The following is an 18,359-nucleotide window of genomic DNA, read 5'->3' as shown; positions in this document are numbered from 1 at the left end:
TCCACAAATTAGTGAGGCATTTTCTCAGAAAATCTTCTGCATTTATTGTTTATGGACAGTGAGCGAAGGGAGGAGGAAGAATAAGCTTTCTCAGGGAGCAAAAGTATTCTGGTTGTCAGACATTTCATTTTTCCTTAGTTTATTGTACTCCATAGAAATATCAATGTCTTTCCTAATAAAGCCAATTTCCAACGAAAGTGTTCAAAAAAGGCTCTAATGACCTTGGGTATATGTCAGTTTACACAGGAAAAATTTAAACATAACTTAAAGAAATTTAGCAAAAGACTTTTGCAAATGATTTGTGAGGCACAGGGAGCTCCTGTCAAGGGAGGCTAAATTATGCTGTGGTAGCAAATTAACCCCGAAACCGCAGTGGCTTAACACAAGGAATTTTTATTTCTTATTCGCACTGTATGTTCAATGCTGTTCGCATGAGAAGGGGAGGCCCCTCTTCCGCACACAATCTCTCGGAGGTGCAAGCTGATGGAAGCTCCACCTCCTAGGGGCACTACCATGGCAACAGGTGGCTTCTGGGTTTGCCGTGAACAGGGAAGGAGAGAATGTGGGGCACTCATACTCTTCTCCAGGCTGCAAGTGAGGAACATCACCTCCACCAGAGCCATGGACCAGAACTAATCACATGGCCTCTCCCAACAACCTGAGGTGGGCGGTCTTCCTGGGGCATGAGGGAGGAGAGAAAAACTAGATTTAATGAGCACCAATAATTTCCTCTTTGATGAATTTTGCTGGAAAGTCTTGGATTAGGCATCTTTACAAGACAATTCTCCTTCCTAAATCAGTCACATTCATAATTCCTTATGTTTTACTATATAGGTAAGTAATTTTCATGTTTTTAAATTAATTTCACCTTTTTTATGTGCTAATTTTAGGTAGGAATAAATAAAACAAGAATTATTGAAAAGGAGTCAGTGAAGTATAGATATAACCAACCATGGAAAAAATGTCTATGGAAAAAATGGCCCTCATATGTCAACGTATCTATGTTGGCTTCAACGTATGGCTTCATTTGTATTTTTAGTTATATTTTATTATCTCTTTTTCTTTTCTATAAAACCATAACTTGAAATTAAACAGAACTCCAAATGCAGTAAGGATTGATTGCAAAATCAGTGCAAGGGATATTGAACTGGAAATAAGAAACCATACTTTAGATCAGTTTTAATAGATTGTCCTTAATTTATTTTATACTTTTTTTTTTCCATTTTATGGTCATCTTTTCCTGAATCTTAATCTCATGTTTTGTTTTTTTGTTTTTTTTGTGGGGTTTTTTTTTTTTTTTACTTTCTTTTATCTCATGTTTTTCTCCCTAAATTTCTTTTTCTATTTATTGAAATGTTTTATTAAGCAATATTTTCATATCTGGTACATGGAGAATAAACGTGTCTGCCAGTGTCTTTATTTTGCCCTCATGATTGATTGTGTGCTTGGATATGGAATTTTATGTACATATTTAGTTTTGATTCAGAACTTTGAAGCATTGCTTTGAAGCATTGCATACCCTCTAACATTCCATGTTGCCTATAAGAGATCTGATGTTATTCTTATTCATGTTTCTTTGTAGATAATACCATTTTATCCTATCTGTAAATGTTTAGGGTTTTTTTTTTAAGATTTTTATTTATTTATTTGTCAGAGAGAGAGAGAGAGAGAGCACAAGCAGAGGGAGCTGCAGGCAGAGGGAGAGGGAGAAGCAGGCTCCCCATTGAGCAGGGAGACCAACGTGGGGCTCGATCCCAGGACCCTGGGATCATGACCTGAGCCGAAGGCAGACGCTTAACCCACTGAGCCACCCAGGTGTCCCTAAACTTTTAGGATTCTTTGTATGCCTTTGACATTCTGAAATCCCACAAGTCATATACAGCTCTTCATCTTCTTAAATATCTAGTTTAGCATTTTGTGGCATAGGAAGATTTCTTTTTTCCCCTCTCTCCCAGGGCTCTCTCCCCACTGTTTTGGTTTTGTTCTCTATTCTCCCCACCGACTCACCAAGATGGCCACTTCTTTTTTTTTTTTTTTTTAAAGATTTTATTTATTTATTTGAGAGAGAGAATGAGAGACAAAGAGCACGAGAGGGAAGAGGGTCAGACGGGGGAGAAGCAGACCCCCTGCTGAGCAGGGAGCCCGATGCAGGACTCGATCCCAGGACTCCAGGATCATGACCTGAGCTGAAGGCAGTCACTTAACCAACTGAGCCACCCAGGCGCCCCCAAGATGGCCACTTATAACTCCAGACTTGCCCTGTGCTCATGGCTCAAATCCCAGAAAAAATGACAAGACTCTTTCCCAATGTTTTAGGGAGAATTTCCTGGCTAGCCTTAGTTCATTTACTCTTCTCTTAATTGGCCATTGTGGCCAAGGTGCTAAGTACTTTGGTCCATTAACTTCTTACCACCTCTTCTACCCTCACTGTGGTCCAAAGCATACTCATATATTCTCCAGCTTACTTCAGTAGCCTCTTAACTGGCCTCTGGGTTTATGTCTTTGCTTCCTTCAGTCTCTGCTCAGTCCTGGAGTGGAGCTGTTAACATGTGTGTCAGACCAAACTCTATAAAGCTTGCCTGTTTCACTTCAAGAAAAGCCAAAGTCTTCAGTGACAGTTCAAAGGGCCACCCACAGTCTGCATGAGCTGGCCTCCCGTAACCCCTCTGACCTCATCTCCTACTCTCTCCCCCCGTTGCACACTCAACCTCTGCCATGCTGGCCTTCTTGCTGTGCCTTACACATGCCAGACACACTCTCAATCCCAGTTCAGGCCTCTGCCTTGGCAGTTCTCTAGCCCTGACTACTCACCTTTGGATTTCTACTGACTGCTTCCTTACCTCTTCCTGGTCTTCACTCAAATGTCACCTGTTTAGTGAGACTGTTCCCATCCATGCAATTAAAATGACAATCCTCTATAATACTCATCCCTATTTTGTTTTTCTTCATTTATCTCCATCTCATATGCCATTTATTTTACTTATTTATCTTGTTAATTGTCTACTCCCCTGAAATATAAACCCCACGAGGGCAAGGAGATTTTTATCTATTTAGGTTGTATCTTAAGGCTCTAAAACTGTGCCTGCTACATGGTTAGCCCATAAATATTTGATAAATGAGTGAATGGTTGGCAAACCTAGCCATATGCTTGCTCCTGTTCTGGGGATGTGGGGCCATATGATTGACAATGCGACAGGAGGTGAGGGGAAGGAAAAGAAGCTGATTAGACAAAAATTAATAAATATCCAAAAAAAGATCCTTCTGGTGAACATTGAGAAATGGGGTCTCTGTTAAAAGGGGATAAGATGAGTAGGTCGAAGAAAGGAGCAGACTCTGAAACAGGACAGTAATTTTCTAATTTGTTTGATTTTGAATTTTGAGTGTATATAATTGTCCTTATATGTTACAATAATCTTTAAATGTTAGGTAATTTTGCCTGGAAAAAACTTACAGGGAAGATATTTTTTTTCTGCTTTTCTACATCATTTATTTCTAATTTCAATTAGATTTTTACTCCCACTGACCAATGTATGAAAGAATAAGGTAGATTTGGGCAAAGAATATTTTACTTCTTTCAGGAGAGCAGGTTGCAAGATGGGTTATCAGGCAATCTCTCTATATTAGATTTCTTCTTAACTGTTTGCCTGCATCCAAATGAAATTTTTGAAGTTAATTTCTGGCTGAAAAATTGGCAGGCTAAGAGCTGTCACTCAGAAGTTTTTATTTGTATCTAATACCCCTTACCCCCTTAATCAGTCTTGCTGGAGTTCTATTTTATTAATTTTTGTTCAAAGAACTAGCTTTGTGTTTTATTAATCTTCTCCTTATTTTTCTATTTCATTGATTTCCGCCTTTATTTTTCCTCTTCTTCCTTGGTTTGCTAGTTTGCTATTTTTCCAGTTTCATGTGTTGAGTCCTTAGCTTATTTGTTTTCATTCCCCCTTGTATTCTGATAAATGTATTTAAGGTATACATTTCCCTCTAAAAAATGCTTTAGTAGTGTGCCCTAAAGATGTGTAGTATTTTCAATGGTGATAAATTCTAAATATTTCCCATTTGAGTTCCTTCCTGATTCAAATTTTTTTTAGTAGTGTGAAATTTTGTTTTTAGACATATAGACATTTTAAAGCTATGTTTTCATTATTAATTTCTACAATTAAAGCATTGTAATCAGAGAACATAATCTGTGTTAAATTGATTCTGTGCAATTTATCAGGACTTCTGTTGTAATATAGTACTTTGTCAATTTTTGATAATATACCACGTGTGATGGCAATGTGTGTATTTCTCAAGTACAGAGTTCTGTGTATCTGAAATTTATTAATTTGTGTCATCTGCCTTTCTATTTACTTATTGTCTGCATTGATTTCTGAGAGATGGGTGCTATAATCTTCAAATATAATTGCCAACTTATTTACTTCTTTTTCCAGTTCTATGAATTGTGGTTGCTTGATGTATTTTGAGGCAATATATGTATATTCTTATGAAGGTTATATTTTCTGGCTTTTTTTATTGGCCTATGCCGTCTTTCTCTATTAAATGTATGTTTAACGATACATGGTAAATATATATATGTAAGAATTTTATATTTTCAGATATTAAAATTTTCACCACAGCTTGCTTTTCCTTTATGTTTGCCTGGATATCTGTTCCCATCTTTTTTTAACCTTCTATATCGTTTTGTTTTCTGTTTTTCTTCTTTCAGATGCATATTGTTAGATCTTGGTTTTTAAAATAACTTTTATTTTGCAATATAATATACATTGTGTTAAATAAAATATAAATACAGAAGAGTATACAGACAAATTTGTATACCTCAGTGATTTATCACAAAGCATAACTTCTAGACCATGTGAGTCAAGAAATAGAATACTGGGTGACTCAGTTGGTCAAGCCTCTGACTTCAGCTCAGGTCATGATCTCAGGGTCCTGCGATTGAGCCCTTTGTTGAGCTCCCTGCTCAACGGGGAGTCTGCTTGTCCCTCTCCCTCTCCCTCTGCCCTTCCCCGCTGCTTGTGCTTTCTCTCACTCTGTCTCTCTCTCAAATAAATAAATAAAACCTTAAAAAAAAGAATACTGTTGAACCCCTAGAATCTCCTTTTGTGCCCCTTCCAATAAATCTTGCCATCTTCCCAAAGGTAACCACTCTCCTGCCATTTGTGGTAATTCATTCTTGCATTCCTTTATAGTGTTATGACCTAAGTGTACTTTACTAAACCCTATGATCTAGTTCTGCCTGTTTATAGTCTTTTGTGTCTGGCTTCTTTCTCTCAGTATTATGTGACTGTGAGTAGAAGTAGTTTTTTTCCTTTTTATTGCTAAGTAGTGTTCCATTGTATGACTATACCACAATTTATCTGCGTTCCTATTGATGGACATTTGGGTTGTTTTGAACTTTTTGGCTATTATAATTAAAGCTGCTGGAAAAATTGTTACACATGTATTCAGTGTACAGGTGATGGATATCTGACAGATGTGCATCTAACAGTAAAATTTATGGATCATAGACTCTGCGTGTGATCCATTTTGGGAGATCTTACTAAACAGCTTTCCAGAATGGTTGCCCCAATTGACACTCCCAACAGCAGTGTTTGAGACTTTTTTCATTGGCTTTACAATGTTGCTGATACATGGTATTGTCAGTCTTTTAAAATTTCATGATTTTGGCAGTTTTGCCTTGCATTTCCTTGTAAAGGAGCAATAAGCACCTTTTCTTCTCTCTCTCTCTCTCTTTTTTAAAGATTTTATCCATTTATTTATTTGACAGAGAGAGAGAGAGAGCACAAGCAGGGGGAGCGGGAGAGGGAGAAGCAGGCTCCCTGCTGAGCAGGAAGCCTGATGCAGGACTCGATCCCAGGACCCTGGGATCATCACCTGAGCTGAAGGCAGTCGTTTAACCATCTGAGCCACCCAGGTGTCCAGCACCTTTTCATACATATTTGGTTAATTGATAGCCTCCTTTGTAAAATGGCTCTTAAGTCTTTTCCCATTTTTTTCTTGGGTTTTTTTGCTTGTTTCTTACTGATTTGTAGGACTCCTTCACACATTCTGGTGTAGGATTGTACAGGTTATATGTATTGCACATGTCTTTTCTCATTCATTTATTTGCTTTTACAATCCCTAATGGTGTCTTTGGGTGAGTGGAAATTCTTAATTTCAGTGTGTTCCAACTTATGAAGCTTTTCCTTTATGGTTGGAGCCAGTGGGGAAGTGGACGTATTTTCAGTAAATGATACTCAAACAGTTGGTTATTAATTTAAAAAATGAAGCTTTACTCTTATTTGAAACTAGGATAAAAAATCAGTTGTAAGTAGAGGGGCACCTGTGTAGCTCAGTTGGTTAAGTGTCCGACTCGGTTTCGGCTCAGGTCATGATCTCAGGGTTGTGAGTTCAAGCCCCGTGTCAGGATCTGCGCTCAGTGCAGTCTGCTTGAGATCCTCTCTCTCCCTCTCCCCCTCCCCCCTTTCTAAAAATAAATAAATAAATCTTAAAAAATCAATTTTAAGTAGATTGTCAATCTAATATGAAAGGCAGACAATGAAAGTTTTAGAAGAAAAGGTAGGATAATATCCTTATTACCATAAGATAGTAAAATTAACAGCAAATTAAAAACACTAGCCATATTCATCTTTACACTCTCGAGTACTGTAAACTAATTAATGAACATGATATATTTTCCATTTATTTAGCTCTTCTTTAATTTCTTTCAATAATGTTTTGTAGATTTACAGATTTTTTCATACAAGTATTACACATCTTTTGTTAGATTCATTCTAATGTATGTGAAATTTAATGATGTTGCTGTATATGTATTTTCTTAAAAATTTTATTTCATACTATTTGTTGCTGGTATGTAGAAATGATACTGATTTTTACATATTGGCCTTGTGTCTAGCAACCCTTCTATAACCACTCTTATTTTTAATAATTCATGTGTAGGTTCTTTTCCACATGTAATATCATCTGAAAATACTGACAGTCTTAATTTCTTATTTTTGATCATTGTAATTCTTACAATTTTTTTTTTTTTTTTTTAAAGATACATCAAGCAAGTGCTTTTTAACAAATGGTAATTTCTTACAATTTTTTAATGAGCTCTTCTAATACAATGTGGTTGAATGATGGTGAACATCTTTGGTTTATTCCTAATATTAAAGAAAAAGATTTCAACATTTCACCATCAAATATGTGACGGAGGAAATAAGGACCACTTTACTTACTGAAAATGGTGGAGTAAGGACCTCCTTGTTTTGCCCATGATAGGATTTGGGAAGGGCTAGGCTTGGCAGCTCATCTCTGATCCACCCAGTTTTAGCTGGAGTGGTTGGGAGGAGAATCTATTTCTAAGATCACTTTTTCATCTACACATCTAGAGCCTGGGCATTCTTTGGCTTCTTCTTCTGCATGTGGCGCTTCATCCTCCTGGGACTATCCACATGGGTTTTATGGCATGGCCATCTCAGAGGAATCAGACTTTATAAATGTCATCTGGTTACCCCCAAAATAAGCCTATTTCTTTCAGATCTAAAAATCCTATGAGTCTGAGTCTCTGAGGTCATGCAAATTGTAATTAAACATATCTATTTAATTAAAAACAATTTCTAATCTAAACTCGGGGCATAACCAAATTTCTATACTGTGGGGTAAAGAAAAAATAGATGATTCCTTGTTTTTTGTGAGGACAGACTTTTACTTTGAGGTTAGATGATGTTATCTAGGGTGGTGGAAGCGTGGCAGGTGCACATATAAGTTGACTGTGAGGAGGTGGGTATAAAACTGTGTAGGTGAGGTGTGAGTGAGAAAGGCAGTGTGTGAAGTAACAAGGTTGGGTGGGCCACAGGAAGCTGGGCGGACCACAGGAAGCTGGCTGGAAAAAAAAAAAGTCTTTGGCTTTACTGAATTAAAAGCAAGAATAAAATAACCCAAAGACAAATGGAAAATCTCACACACAAAGTCTAGAAAGGGATGGAAACAAAAATAATCACACATGTGTTCAGGGAAAGGTGAACTGAAGTGTCTGGCCAATTACAATCTACCCTGTAATTTGTGTACAACTTCGTCTAATTAAAAAACAAATAGAGTAGTAAACACTTCCTTTAGAAAGAGACACAAAATATTCTTTTGCAAAACAAATTTCTCAGTTTAGAACTCTAGTAGTTAAAAAAAAAAAGCCCTATTGAAATCAAAAGAATGTTAAATTAGGGAGTCAAATGTTACAGTCTTTGGTCTCTAGCTAAATAGTGTACTTACATGTTGGACCACTAGGTGTCTCTTTGCATACGTGTTAGGATTCCAGCCAGAGAAAGCTAATCTAGTCTTGAAGGAAATTGTTAGATGGATTGTGTCAACAAATGTTTCCATTTGAGTGTATTTAGGGATGACTTTAATTTAACAATTATTCAGCAAGGATAAATAGATGTGTCTTGGCTACATCTCTCTCACTCGTTAGAAGTTTTGGAAACGTTAATCCAGGATTGTCAGCAGATGCAAAATTCAGGTACTAACACCAGGGTGGTTGGCAGGCTGATAGGATGGAAGAGCCTGCCCATTTAGGATGATGACCAGGAGGTCAGGCCCACATTATTTCTGAATGAAGCCTTGGCAAGGATACTCAATTCCCAAACAAGCTGTGTTTGGCTCTCCAATGTCTCTTTCTAGGAGCTCTAGTCCTTCCTGATCAGATCCTTCAAAATTACCCAGTGGCAGCTGATTTGTGGTTGCACATGGCCCTTTGAGTACAAGGTATCAATTACTTTGAGTCACATAAGCCCCCTCTAAATTGTCCAAATTTGGTAAATAATTTACTCGCTCTCTTTCATCCTGCAAGAATGTAATGAGATTTACTGTTTGCAGAAAAATTAAGCATGTTGCTAAGGATAAGCTGAAAAGGCAAAGATTATTATAAGAGACAACACTGCTAATGTCCAAAGGGCCCTGAGCCTGGAGTCTGAATTAAAATTCTGGCTTTATAACGTGCTAGCTGTGGAATGTAAGTGGTCTACCTGCTCTGTGTGTCAGTTTCTTTGTAAAAGTATAGATGATGTTACTTTATAGAGTTGACACGCAGACTAAAAACAGTTTGCAGTAATTCTGCCAAATATCATGGTAAGAGCCTCTAAGAGAAGTCACCCTATTCTTTAAAAAATTTTTTTCCTGAGAAATAAATGACAACATCATTGTATAAGTTCAAGGTATACAGCACGATGGTTTTTCTTTTTTTACTGAACTATGGTTGACATATAATGTATTAGTTTCAGGTGTACCAAATAATAATTCAATACTTATATACATGATGAAATGATCACCATGATATCTAGTTACCATCAGTCACCATACAAAGTTATTACAATGTTATTGACTGTATTCCTGACAGTATAATGGTTTGATTTACATATATTGTGAAATGATTACTCAAACTGCTTCAGCAAACAACCATCTTACATAAATACAGTAAAAAAAAAAAAAAAAAAGAAAGAACAAAAGAATAAAGGAAAAAAAATTTCTCCTTGTGATGAGAACTCAGAATTTACTCTTAACAACTTTCCTATATGTCATACAACAATGTTAGCTAGTCATCATGGTGTACCTTATATCTCTAGTACTTACTTATCTTACAACAGGAAGTTTGTACTTTTTGACCACTGTCCTCCAGTTTCCCCTCCCCCAATCCCTGCCTCTGGTAACCACAAGTCTAATCTCTTTTTCTATGAGTTTGCCTGTTTTTTTAGATTCACATATACGTGAGATCTTGTCTTTCCCTGTCTGACTTATTTTACTTAGTGTAACACTTTCAAGGTCCTCCATCCATGTTGTCCCAAATAGCAGGATTTCCTTTTTTTTTATGGCTGAATACTATTTCATTGCATATATATACCAAAACTTCTTTATCCAATCATCTATTTATGGACATTTAGGTTGTTTCTGTGTCTTGATTATTGTGAATAATACTATGAACATGGGGGTGCTGATATTTTTTCAAGTTAGTATTGATTTCCTTCAGGTAAATACTCAGAAGTGGAATTGCTGGATCATATGGTAATTCTATTTTAAATTTTTTGAGGATCCTCCATACTGTTTTCCATAGTGGCTGCACCAATTTACATTCCTACCAACAGTGCACAAGGGCTCCCTTTTCTCCACATCCTTGCCAACATTTGTCAGCTCTTGTCTTTTTGATGATGGATGGCTATTCTAACAGGCATGAGGTGATAGCTCATTGTAGTTTTAATTTGCATTTTCCCGATGACTAGTGATGTTGAGCATCTTTTCATGTACCCATTGACCTTTCATATATCTTCTTTGGAGAAATGTCTGTTCAGGTCCTTTGCCCATTTTTTGATTGGATTATTTGGTTTTTTTTTGCTCTTGAGTTGTAGAAGTTCTTCATATGTTTTAGATATTAACAGATACATGGTTTATCAGATACGTGGTTTGGAAGTATTTTTTCCCATTCTGTAGGTTTGTCTTTTTACTTTGTTGATGGGTTCTTTTGTTTTGCAATAGCTTCTTAGTTTGATTTGGTCCCACTTGTTTATTTTTGATTTTACTGCCTATACTTTAGGTGTCATATCCAAGAAATCATTACGAAGACCCATGTCAGGAAGCTTTGTTCCTTAGATTTTCTTCTAGGAGTTTCATGGTTTTAGGTATTACATTTAGGTCTTTAACCTATTTCAAGTTAATTTCTGTGGGTGGTGAAAGATAGGGTGTAGGAGTGCTGACAATGCTGACTCCATCTTTGGCCCTCCTTGTTCATGTCTGCACAAAGACCCCCTTAGGGCTATGTGTTCCAGGCCCCTTGGAGGTTAATATATGGCCTCACTGGAATGCAGGAAGGCTTGTCTTGAGCTTCCCTCTGCCACACAGATGGCATCACTTTAGATAACTACCCTTTGACCTCACCATAATGCCCCTCACTCTATAAAAGCTGTAGATTAAGGTCTGCACTTTGTGGAGAACAGCTGCGTAGTGCCCAGGTCATCTGTCTGCCAGTCAGTAAGTTACCCTGAATAAAACTGTGCCAACAATATGGAGTGGTTTACTTTGTTTTTTGGTCTCAAAGTGCCTTCTCAAATTTGAAGATACTTTACTGTCCCTCCTCCACCTTCTAATGTATGGGTTCAGTTTCATTCTTTTACATTTGAATATCCAGTTATCTAGCAACATTTATTAAAGAGACTGTCTTTTCTCCACTCAGTATCCTTGGCTCTCTTGTCAAATATTAGTTAACCATATATGCGTGAGTTTATTTCTGGGCTCTAAATTCTATTCTAGTGGTCTATTTGTCTATTTTTATGCCATTACTATCCTGTTTCGATGAGTATAGCTTTAGAGTACAGCTTGAAGTTAGGAAGTGTGATACCTCCTGCTTTGTTCCTTCTCAAGATCTCTTGGGCTATTTGGGGTCTTTTGTGTTTCCATATAAATTTTAGGGTGTTTTTTCTACTGTGAAAAATGCCATTGGAATTTTGATGGGGATTGCATTGAATCTGTAGATGGCTTTGGTAGTACTGACATTTTAACAATATTAATTCTTCCAGTCTGTGAACACAGAATACTTTTCCATTTATTTGTATCTTCAATTTCTTTTTTCAATGTCTTGTCGTTTTCAGTTTAGAGACTTTTCACCTCCTTAAATTTATTCCTAAGTATTTTATTGTAAATGGGATTGATTTCTTCATTTCTTTTCTAGAAATTTTGTTGTAGTATATAGAAACACTACAGATTTTTTTTTTGCATCAGTTTTATATCAGTTTTGTATACTGAAACTTTACTAAATTCATTGATTAGATCTAACAGTTTTTGGTTGAGTCTTCAGGATTTTCTTTATACAAAAGTATGTTGTCCACAAATAGAGTTTTACTACTTTTCCAATTCTGCTACATTTTATTTCTTCTTCTTGGCTGATTGCTCTAGCTAGGACTTCCAATACTATGTTGAATAAAAGTGGTGAGAGTGGGCACCTTTGTCTCATTCTTGATCTTAGAGAAAAAGCTTTCATCTTTTCACCATTGAGTATGATATTAGCTGTGGGCTTGCCATATATGGCTTTTATTATGTTGAGTTATGTTCCTTCTATACGTAATTTGTCGAGTTTTTATTTTGAATGGAAGCTGAATTTTGTTTGCTTTTTCTATGTAAATTGAGATGATCGTATGATCCTTTTATTAATGTGATGTATTACATTGATTTGTACACTATTGATTTGAACTATCCTTGCATCCTAGGGATAAATCCTACCTGATCATGGTGAATGATCCTTTTAATGTGCTGCTAAATTTGGTTTGCAGTATTTTATTTGGAATTTTTGCATCTAAATTCATTAGGGATATTGGCTTGTAGTTTTCCTATCTAGTAGTTTCCTTTTCTGGTTTGGTATCAGGATAATGCTGGCCTTATGAAATCATTTTGAGAGTCTTCCCTCCTCTGGTTTTTTGGAAGAGTTTGAGAAGGATTGGTGTTAATTCTTTAAATGTTTGGCGAAAGTCACAAGTGAAGCCATCTGGTCCTGGGCTTTTCTTTGTTGGGACATTTTTTATTACTGATTCAATATCCTTACTGTTAACTGTTTTATTCAGATTTTCTATTTCTTCCTGATTCAGTCTTGGTAAGTAGTATGTTTAAAATTTTTTTCCATTTCTTCTAGGTTGCCTATAGCCTCTTCATAATAGCCTCTTATTATCCTTAGAATTTCTGTGGTGTCAGTTGTAAGGTCTCCTTTTTTATTTATAATTTTATTGATTTGAGTCTTCTCTTTTTTCCTTGCTTAGTCTAGCTAAGGGTTTGTCAATTTTATCTTTTCAAAGAATCAACTCTAAGTTTGGTTAATATTTTCCATTGTTTTTCTCTTCTCTATTTCATTTATTTCTGCTCTAATTGTTATTATTTCTGCTCAGTTTGTCCTTCTTTTTCTAGTTCTTTAAGATATAGAGTTAGATTATTTATTTGGGATCTTTCTTCCTTTGTATCATTGGTGTTTATTGCTATGAACTTCTGTCTTAGAACTGATTTTGCTGCATCCCATAAGTTCTCGCATGTTGTATTTCCACTTCTGGAAACTTAATTTCTCCTTTAATTTCTTCTTTGGGCCGTTGGTTGTTCAGGACAGTGCTGTTTAATTTTCATGTGTTTGTGAATTTTCCAGTTTTCCTCTTGTTATTGATTTCTAGTTTCATGACGTTGTGGTTAGAGAAGATGCATAGTATCATTTCAGTCTTCTTGAGTATGTTAAGACTTGTTTTGTGGCCTAACATATGGTCTATCCTAGAAAATGTTCTATGTGTGCTTGAGAAGACTGTGTATTCTGCTGTTGTTGAATAGACTGTTCTCTATATATCTGTTAGATCCATTAGTGGTGTTCCAGTCTGCTGTTTCCTTATTGATTCTCTGTCTGGATGACCTATACACTGTTGAGAGTGGGTTATTAAAGTCCCCAACTATTATTGCATTAGTGTTTATTTCTCCTTTTAGTTCTGTTAGTTTTTGCTTTATATGTTAGGTGCTCTGATGTTGGGCATGTAAGTATTTAGAATTGTTATGATGTGTTCATATGTTAACCCCTTAATCATTATATAATGACCTTCTTTGCCTCTTTTACCTATTTTTAGTTTAAAGTCTATTTTGTCTGATATAAGTATAGCTATCCTTGCTTTTTTTTTGTTTTGGTTACTATTTACTTGAAATGTCTTTTTCCATCTTTACTCTCAGTCTAGGTGTGTCTTTAAGGCTAAAGTGAGTATATTGTATGCAGCATATTGTTGGATCTTGTTATTTTATTCATTCAGCCATTCTGTGTCTTTTGATGGAAGATTTTAATCCTTTTGCATGTAAAATAATTATTGATGGGTAAAGACTTACTATTGCCATTTTGTTAATTGTTTTCTGGTTATTATCTAGAGCCATTGTTCCTAGTTTCTTATCCTGCTGTCCTTTTTGTGTGTGCTTTGATGTCTTGTATCCATATGCTTTGACATCTTTATCATGTCCTTTTGCGTGATTATTACAAGATTTCCCCTTGTAGTTAGCATGAGGCTTACATAAAATATCTTAAACTTATAACACCCTATTTTAATTTGAAAATGAATTAACTTCAATAGAATTTGTATACTTTACATTTTTATTTCTTATCCCCCTCACATTTAGGTTATTGCTGTTATAATTTACATGTTTTTATCTTGTGTAACTAATAACAGATTATTGTATTTATGGTTATTTTGCTACATTCATTTTTTTAAAATTTTAAACTAGAGTTGTGAGTTATGCACCATTATTATCATATTGCAAAATCTAACTATGACTATAAATGTACAATTGCCGGTGAAATTTATACTACCTTTTTGTATTTTTATGCTGTTAATTAGCATTTTTTTACTTCCACTCAAAGAAGTCCCTTTAGCATTTCTTGTAAGGGAGGTTGGTTGTAATGAACTCCCTCACTTTTTGTTTGTTTAGAAGTCTTTATCCCTCTTCCTTCTGAAGGACAAGTTCACAAGGTATAGAATTCTTGATTGATAGTTTCTTTCAATATTTTGAACATGTCATCCCATTCCATGGGGGTTCCCTTGTATATAACTTCTCTCTTTTCTCTTGCTGCTCTTAAAATTCTTTGTCTTTGACTTCTGACAATTTAATTATAATGTGTCTCGGTGTAGTGCTATTTGGGTCCAACCTATTTGGGATCCTTTGGGACTCATGCATCTGGATGTCTGTTTTTTTTCACCAGGTTCAGAAAGGTTTTTTCACCATTCTTTCTTTTTTTTTTTTAAAGATTTTATTTATTTATTCATAAGAGACAGAGAGAGAGAGAGAGAGGGGCAGGCTCCCCGCTGAGCAGGGAGCCTGATGCGGGACTCGATCCCAGGACTCTGGGATCATGACCTGAGCCAAAGGCAGACGCTTAACCATCTGAGCCACCCAGGCACCCACCATTATTTCTTTAAATATACTTTCTGTCCCTTTCTCTTTCTCTTCTCCTTCTGGAATTCTATAATGCAAATTTTTTTTTTTTATTGTGTTCTATGATTCCCATAGATTTTCTTCATTCCTTTTCATTCTTTTTTATTTTTGCTCTTCTGACTGGATAATTTATAATGTCCTATCATGCAGGTCACTGATTCTTTCTTCTGCATTGTTGTGTCTACTTAAATTCTTCAGTTCAGTTATTGAGAATTTCTTTCTTTTTTTATGGTTGCTATTTCCTTCAAACTTCTCATTTTGTTCATGCATTGTTTTCTTAATTTAGTTTACTTGTCTGTGTTTTCTTATAGTTCCCTAAACTTTCCAAAGAGGATTATTCTGAATTCTTTGTCTCACAGTTCATAGAAATCCATTACTTTTTTTTCTTCAAGTTTTTATTTAAATTCTAGTTAGTTAACATACAGTGTAATATTAGTTTCAGGTGTAGAATTTAGTGATATCCATTTCTTTAGGGCCAGTTATTAGAGTTTTGTCAGTTTCTTTTGGTGGTGTCATATTTACCTGGTTTTTTTTTTTTTTTTTTTTTTTTTTGGTGCTTCTTATTTCCTTATGTCAGTATCTGTACATTTGAGTAATGGGGCTCCTTTTCCAGACTTTATAGGTTTGCTTTGGCAGAGGCAGTTTTTTACCAGTTAGCTCAGTTTGGGTCTCTAGGTGTGTCTGCTGGTAATGTCTTTGGGCAGGTGAGACCTGCTATTGTCTATTTTTGGGTAAGGCAACTGTTTGAACTCTGATGATGGAGATGGGGGGTGTGCCACTGGTTGAGAACAGTTGCATAGGAGTATAGGCTTGGTTCCTTACCCAAGTGAGGCTATAGGCTATGTCCCACAGTTGCTTGAATTCTTTGGTCAGGCTTACTAGATGGTTGGGACTGGGTACTATATTTAATAGTAGCTGAGGCTATAAATTAGCTTTCCAACCCAGGGAGGACAGTAGGCCAGGGCCCAGGCCTATACGGCTTGTTGTTTGGGGAGCTGAATCAGGTCCGAGGGTGCACGGAATTCCCTGGTCAGATGAATCCACCAGTTTTGCTCTGCAGATGAGGGAAGCCACCGGCTGTGCTCTCTGTTCCAGGGCCACTGTATGGAGGGCTGTTAAATGTACTATGCAGCTTTGTGTGTGCTCTTGTCACACAGGCTGAAGGCTGTCTTCAGTGACGAGTAGGGCTATGAATTAGATTCCCTGCCCAAGTGTACTGGAAGCAGCTCTAAAGCCTCTTTGTTTGTTGTCTTAACTCAAGCCAACCTGCACCCTAAGTTCCCTGGCCAAACAGGGCCACTGGCTTTGCTCTGCAAACTGTTGGCTCTGTCTGCCCTACTCTTGACTCAAGCACCCTGGGCTGCACAGCTTCCAGTTGTTTTTACCAGCTCTTCTGGTTTGATGGGGCCAGGAGACTCTCTCCACAGCTGGTCTCAGCCCCCTTGCCTGGGTGGGAGGGGAGGAGACATTCCAGGCTATCCTCAACTTCCCAAATAGGCTGTCTGGTTGGGAGGGACCAGAAGCTACCGTCAGCCTTGACTATGAATGAATCCCTCTGCTTGCATATAGCACGGGACGCCTCCACATTTTGTACTGGCATGTTGCTCTGGAGATTGGCTCTCTCCACCTGCCCCTTGGCTCCAGTGCCACTGGGCTGCACAGCTTCCAGCACTTGTCATCAGCCCTTTTGTCACATGGGCCTGGAAGGCACTCTCCACAGCAGGTGGGGCTCTGACTCAGTATCTTGCCTGGGTGTGGGCAAAACAGCTCTGGGGCTGCCGAAACTTGTTTTAGGATCCCAAACAGACAGACCTGCACCCCTCAGAGTTCCCTGTCAGAGTGCAGTCCCAACTTGGTTCTATAGGTGAACAAAGCCACTGGTTGGGATTACTACTTGGGCACTGCAGGTGTGAACTTGGTGTGCCAAGATCTGTGTGCTGGGTGTTGAAAGCCCCTCCCCACTTCTCCATCACAGTCAGATTTTTGGCGGCTGGGCCCTACAGATTCCTCTGCAATCTCTATGGTGCTCTTTTAGAGTAGAGGCTCCTGCAAAGTGACTCACAATGCTGGGGGAGGCTGGTCATCCCCTTGGATTCTCTTTTGCCACTGAAGGCACTAGAGGCTCAGAGGGACCCCTGCACGTGGTGCAGCCCTGTCCTGGGGGAAGGGCAACATAATCAACACGTGCCTCTTCTCTTATCCTTCTAAGGCATTGTCTTGGTCTTTGAGGTGCAGGGGGCTGCTTTGGCCTCACCGTTATGCTCCAGGATTCTCTCAGTGGTGTCTTGTTCTTGAAAAGATATTACTTGTTCCTCTTGTGAGGGAGAGCAAAGTAAGAAACAACTTATGTCACCATCCTGGTAATATCATTCCAGTCACCCTATTCTTAATAAAGGAAGCCTTCTCATTATTATGCACAGCAGTTTAGCTCTCAATGGTCTCCACCTCTCCTCTCTGACAAGGCTTGGGACACTACCTTTGCAAAATCATAAGGCCTATTAAAGTGGTATTTCCCAGTGAAAGAGCTAGCCAGACAGAAAAGGAATTTTGGCTCAACTCCACAGCAACAGGTGCAAACAGCAGGCAGCTTATGTGATAGTTTTTCTTTTTCTGGCTTTCTTCCAGCCAGCAATGGTCCTGTAGTAGAGACTACTGCGCTATGTAGGGTATACTTTATCAACTTTGATGGGAAGTGTTCAGTGGAAGGTCATTTGGGAAAGCTGAATTAGAGTGATTGGCTGCCTCAGAGCAGTGCCCATATGGTCTGGATTTTACAAGCAGAAACAGTACTATCTTTCATAGAGAGAAAATATGAATATTATTCTTGTAGAATAAAGAATAGCAGAGTAGAGAAATTTGGGGGTGCAAATTGCAGAAAAGTAGAGGCCATCCCTTGCCATTCTCGTCTGATCTATCCTAGAGCACTGCATCTGCTCTTACCCCCGCAAACTGGAGTGAAGGCATCAGGTGTCGTTACGTAGGGGCTGCCATTGTAGAGAACTAGGGTGTGCTCCTAGGTCAGACTGTAGTGGACCTAATAATTGATACTTTGTTTCCTGTGGCCTCATCATAGGCCTCGGGGTCCTTTCCCTACTTGATGTAGCATCTTGGTGCCGGTACAGATCTTTGAAGAGCTTCCTTGGGTTTCAATCACAAATCTCTTAGTTGGACCTAGATGCACATCTAGATTGAACCTTAGAATGATTGGCTTCTAGAAGTTCCTGAGATCTGTCACCAGCCTAGGAGAGGAGGCAGTTATCCTGCAGGTTTTATCTGCATTGTTGTACAAGGCTGCTGCTAGTGTGTATATGTGTGTGTGTTTAGGGGTGTGTGCAAATATGTTTTGCAGGGCCCCTGCCTATAGAAATAATTTGAAGAGCCCAAAGTCAACGTGCTAGCCTAAT

The 18,359-nt window shown here is 37.7% G+C and overlaps 1 long non-coding RNA gene across 4 annotated transcripts in view; it reads left to right on the top strand.

Annotated features, from left to right (window-relative positions):
* Positions 1–18,359, top strand: part of LOC145723150 (uncharacterized) — a 90,630-nt gene that overhangs the window by 59,432 nt on the left and 12,839 nt on the right. Inside the window, exon 5 of one of the 4 annotated variants that reach the window (XR_014148017.1) lies at positions 891–1,157. The exons of the other annotated variants lie outside the window; for them this stretch is intronic. This is a non-coding gene — a long non-coding RNA (uncharacterized LOC145723150). Of the gene's footprint in view, positions 1–890; positions 1,158–18,359 lie in introns of those variants that run through there. 4 annotated transcript variants of the gene reach the window in all.

This window comes from Leptonychotes weddellii, chromosome 8, assembly GCF_054177405.1.
Source record: "Leptonychotes weddellii isolate Sample4059 chromosome 8, ASM5417740v2, whole genome shotgun sequence".
NCBI lineage: Eukaryota > Metazoa > Chordata > Mammalia > Carnivora > Phocidae > Leptonychotes > Leptonychotes weddellii.
This window is presented reverse-complemented; position numbering and strand designations above follow the sequence as displayed.